A 6,011-nucleotide genomic window follows, 5' to 3' on the forward strand; every position below is an offset into this window, starting at 1 on the left:
AGGTCTTCTGCTCTTCATCTAATTAGCCTGCTTCAGTTCAGACTGAGAGAGCGAGAGAGCAGCACTGGATGTTTGGACGTAATATGACTCTTTGAGCAGATCAGCAGCCGTTTCTTTTTTATGACCACAACTGTTCCTCCTGTGAGAGTGTTCACTTTCTCCTGCTTTTCTCAGAGAGTTTGCGTACCTCCTCACTCTTTCCCCTCCCTTCTCCCTCCTCCAACTAGTTTCCAAATCAACTCTTTCCCTGCTTTCGCTGTGTCTCTCTCCCCCTCACCCTCTATCCTGTCTGTACATCTGAACACTCATTCACTGTTTTTTCCTCCTCCTCCTCCTCCTCCTCCCTCTCTGTCTCTCTGTCGCTACAGACCAGCTGTGCCAAGGCCTCTTTTTTGTCTTCAGTCACCCTGGAGACGAGGCTGCTTCTAAAAGAAGCAGGGGGTGGTGTGTGTGTTTGTGTGTGTGGTGTGTGTGTCCATCCTTCTTGTGTCCTGCCATCTTAGCTATTACCAGCGTGTTTTTCTTTGTTTTTTGTTTTGCGTTTGCTGTTGATTCACTTAAGTGAAAAAAAGAGAAAACTCATGACTTGAGGTGCGGCTGATATCCGCCCTGGGAGTTTCTCCCGGATCAGAGGTGGGGTGTTCTTCACTGGAAGGTCTCTCTGAAAGAAGGAACAATCAGGCCATTTCTTCTGTTTTTCTGTTTATTTTCTGACCAGTCCGCCTGGCTAGGATGTGTTCTCTAGTTTGTTTAGAGAAACAAACTGGTTGTGGAGCTTTGGTGAATGTCGTTACAGGGAATTGCATTAGAGGATATGTGGACATTCCAAGTTACGCTTATTCATCCATAAATGACCGTTAGTCATTTCCTAAAAGTTTACCAGAACGCAGCGCAGAGTTCCTGAAACTGAAGACTGTTAATTTGCCTCGAACGTCAAGCCTCAGATAATGCATCTTGATCAGATCGCTGCTTTTGTTTCACAAAGCACAGAGGGATATACTGCATATGAAAAACAGTGCATGAACCACAGATCTAATGCGTTTTGTATTTTTCATAGAACTTACACTTAGTTAAAGTCGGCCTTGGGGCATTTGCTAATAGGATTTGTTGCAGATTAAAGCCTTTCCATCAAAGTCTTATGGCAGTGCAATTAGAAGGATTATTGTTGTGGTCTTTAGGAATAGTGTGATTGAAGATTTCTCTTAGGACATCAACTATATCCATTAAAATACTTAAATTACCTGGTTTATTTGATATTTTTTAATGATCATTTTGTTTGAATGCCTCGAGTTCATCATTGTAAAGTACTTTAAGGAACAATTTTGACTTCATATTTGAGGTACTTTTTGAAGTATACGCAGTATTGATACCATTTTAATTCCTCCCTTGCCATGAGGGTGCCACATGTTTCATTTGGAGTTTTACACCGGATAAGCTTCTTGATGCAACCCCAAAGGAGATTTGTATCTGCAGCTGGAATTGGACCTACAGCACTGGAGTTTAAATTACTTAAAAATCGGCTTGATGTGATTTTCGCATCAAGCACAGGTGAAGCTGTGTTTCTGGTTTTTCCTTTGGAACAGGAGACTAATGTTGCCTTTCAGCTGTCTTTTGGTAAGGGGTCAGCTACACATTCCACTATGCTCTGAAGCTGCTAACTTTGCATGCTGAAATGCTTAAATTCCAACTGTTTGTTTATCTCTTTCACTGTTACTGTAAATAAGTTACAACAGCTTTAAATGCTGTATGATAAATGTGACACATCTAAATATTTATTTTTTTATTTTTTTATTCAGTATCTCCCTCCTGGCTGTGAGTAACTCATTCAGTTAAAGGACTCTTTAGTATAATCATCTCCTTTACAGATACTGTGGAAGATTGATTGTGGGGATGTCATTAATACTGATTTAAAAGGTTAGTGGCTTCGGGTCAGATAGCTCAGTGTGTAACAATAGGGTGATTTTCATTGACCCCTGTGTAGGATGTGGGGAGGTTTGTGAATAAAGGCCTCTGGCTGAATCAGTCTCCTTTCAGGCTTTGTTTTGGTCAAGCCAACCCGTTACAGCAAGTAATGTGATCGTATTTTAACCTTGTGACCCCGACGCTGTCAGACTCATAGTGTACTCAACACTCTTGCTTCATGAACTTTGGTGTCCTGTATAAGGAAAGAATAGCAGCTCAAATTCTTTTGATTGGATTATAAGATTAGTTAATTGATGAAGGATTAATAGTTGTGAACGTGAGTGCCTTGCCACAGGCTAGCAACCTGTCCAGGGTGCATCCTGCCTCTCACCCTTTGGTCTCACCCCCCACCCTCTAAATTCCTGCTACCTTGATAAAGATAAGCAGAAGAGAATGAATGGATTAAGAATTAATTCTGGATTTCTGCACCACTTCACACTAAACAGTGTTGGAACAGCCTGTCTTAATGTAATCAGTGATTAAAGGCTAAACATTAACATTTGCATTTAGTTTTTAGGCTTGAGTGGTTCTGAGACCTGGCTGGCTCAGCGTTTGTGTCATTTAAACCGAGCCTTTTCTGCATCACTCCTAAACATTGTGCTGACATCATATGTTTAGTACACCAGGGATTCGCTCTTGTTTCCATTAAATCAAACATTCACTGACACAAGGTAGCTTGTTATCCTGTTCCTGGAATCTTTGGGTTTATTAGTTCAAAACTGGACATCACTGTCAGTACTGAACGTCATGCGGTGAAAGGAAACGCATGGATTGGACCGTACAGGTGAGGAAGGCTGGTAAAAATCACCGACTGTGGTCATACTTTTTTAGAATAACAATTTAAAGCACGCATGGAAAAATGCATTCATGCACAGATTTATTTATACGAACATCACTCTTGCCAGTCTAATTCAGAGAACTGCAGGGCGATGTTAAGAAGCACATAAAACCTCAAACTTGTCCTCAATTTCCAACAATTCACTGTTCGAATATAAAACTATCTTTGGTCATCTTGTTTTTTGTTTGCTGCAGTTATTAAACCTACATTTGGTAATGATTAGGCACTAGGTGTTTCTCTTTTTTTGTGCTGTGCTTTGTTCTGCAGGAGATAATTGGAGTGTAATTAGCTGAACGTGCTACCTGGGCTCATTAAAGCTCTCTTCCTCTTCTCGCTCCGTGTCTCCCAGACTCAGACTAGCTCAACAACAGCATGTGTTTTTGGTTTTATCCTGCATTCCTCATACTCTGCCACTCCTCAGTGCATGCTTTACACTGCTGACTGATACACACATATTCCTTTAGTTTATGTTTCGTGTAAATAAATGGTCTTTTTCTAAATTACCACCTCGTCTTGTCTTCGCCTTCTAGTTGGGCTGTGACATCAGGAACAGCATGTATTGAATGTTTCAAAAGAAAGGCAAACTAAAAACTTCCCTGTACTACTGCATATTTCCTCAGCTTTGTTTAGTCTGGGTTTTTTAGTATATAACTACTTGTATTAGTTTTTAGCATGCATAAGACCACACCAGTCATCAGTAGTGCTTCAGAGATTAATGCAATGCAGCTACTTGGGGACAAAAATAGGAAACCAATTGGTAAAAAGCTTTGAAGCCACTTCTATTTCAAATTCATTCAGTTAATTCTGACTGATCTAGTATTGTGGAACCAAGGTATGCATGTGTATGTTGTCAGTTTTAGTCTAAAACCAGCTTTTTCAGTTTAATAGTTTCTGTTTTTTTTATTTTTTTTATCTCTTGGATTCCATTAACTCCAACTCCTTCCCCTTTTTCTGCTCAAACTTTTGTTATGACTTGCCTAAAGTTTTTTTGCAGTGTGTGTTAGTCGATCGATCATAACACACTAAACATTTTTTAAAGAGACTCGTGTAGAAGGCACAATAGGGCTGTGCTGCAGTTTTTAGTTGTGTGGTTTTGTGCCACACAATAGATTTTTGTGCATGTCTGGTAAAGGAAGAGAAGGCTTGTGGGTGAGAAGAAGTGTGAGATGAGTGAACATGTGAAAATGTTGTGCGACTGAATGGAAAAATAAATCATTTGGTGTGAGCAGCAGAGTTGTGATAGTCTTAATCACTTTATAAATCATGCAAAACCGGCCATGATGCCTTTTTTTGTTGTTCACCAACTGCTCAAAAAGCTTGTCCATTAACTCCATAGTCGGGCTGATAATACATATGTATGTATGGGGGTAAATAACACACTGCTTTCAGCACACAAAACATCTATTTGAATTGCAAAACTGGTTATTTTCCCTCTGTTTTCATCCAACACAAAGCTGCTCAGAATTCAGAGCAGAGGTCTGTTTTAAATCAAAACTGTTGTGTGTAGCCAGAGTTTGGCAGCTCTTCATAAATGTGTGCAATAAAGAGATTCAACTGTGGAGGATGATGACTCCTCTGTGAAGCCTTATGTTACACATTGTCATAGTGCAACAGTCACCAAAGGGGCTAGAGGTCAAATCTAACCCTCGTGTACCCAGAAAATGTCCCATTTTAGTCACCTCAACAACAGCTCGTATAGATAGCCCAAGTATTTGTGTATGCATGAGAACTGCTTGCCCAGCTGAGTTACTTAGTCACATTCCTCAGAGGACCCTCCAGCTCACAGCAGGCTGTCACAGTGTCAGAAAGCGTGAAAATGGCTCCTCTGACTGGGAGACCAGACCCAGTCTGGCGTCCATCTGTAGCTCCAGTGTCACGTCAGGGCTGTAGATGTCACTGTTATACAAATACACACGTGGGTGAGTTATGTCAGTGGATTTGAAGCGCTTGAGTGAATTGACGTCAATGAAAGCGCATGCTATACATTTGACATATCATCATTAAAAATGACCAACATGTAAATCCCAATCCTGTTTCATTAGTGTTACAGCTTTAATCAGTGAAAATGGACAAGCTCAAAGGTGCAGAGGAGTCCATATAGGTCTCTCTTACAAATGAAGGAATCTCTGTATGTCAGACCATGCATTCTTCATTTGTCTTTACAACCATTACACCTGGCCGGCAGGAGAGTCACTGTGGATACAAGAGAGTGAAGTCTCTTGGTGTGTTTGGGGCAATGTTGGTCTAGTTTTGGGGCTCCTCTTCCTGTTTCTCAGTCTCTAATGGCTAAGAAATAAATAATGTGCCATCCATTTTACCGGACATGATCATCAGGCTCTTATCACACCAAATGCAAAGTTGTCCCTCCCTTGAATGGTCCTCAGTAGGTCTTAGTTGGGTAGATTCAACCTCTAATAAACAACAGTGCATGACATGCTATTCCATTATTTATTTAACCAAAGCTGTGTGTGAAAAGGTGAGCACACCTCATGATTCAATAGCTTGAAAATCCATCTTTAGCAGTAATATAAAGGAATCGTTTTCTATATGACTTTTTCAGTCTCTGTCCTGATATACAAAACATTACAAAGTAAACGGTCTTGTGTTGCTGTTTCCCCCCCACAGGACTGTAAGAAAGATCCAGGATGTTGTTATGACAAGCATGAAACACCAGCTCGCCCTCTAGTGGTGCAGATAGCATGCAACATATATAGTGCAACACAGTGAGATGACTTTTAATGATATTGCCTGTGAGATGAGATGAGACACAAAATTCCTCACTTAAGTCAAAATTTCACAGTTTTACATTCTAGATGATACCCAGGCCTAACAAATAAAGAATTGAGTCCATTAGAATATCAAGACATAAGCAACAGACTTTTTTCTGTAAGTGTACACATTTATTTTTTACAATTTATTTTTATTCCATTTCATTTTACGGCCACAGCAATGCAGAAAAACCAAGACGTACTGCTGAAATAGCACTTTTTTTCATATATTAAGACATCTCAGGGATTAAATGTGTAGTTAAACTTCTTTACACAGAAATTGGGCTGTATGTGGCCCACAATGTAAAATTCCCTTCTCTAAAACGAACAAGTAGACCCAAATCACGTCAACAAATGCCTAGGTGTAGGGTAAACATTTTTCCTTTAATTTGTCACCCCGCAGTAGTTGCGCTTGCAGTTAATGAGCTTAAATTATGGACGGC

Source organism: Astatotilapia calliptera, chromosome 8, assembly GCF_964374335.1.
Source record: "Astatotilapia calliptera chromosome 8, fAstCal68.1, whole genome shotgun sequence".
Lineage (NCBI taxonomy): Eukaryota > Metazoa > Chordata > Actinopteri > Cichliformes > Cichlidae > Astatotilapia > Astatotilapia calliptera.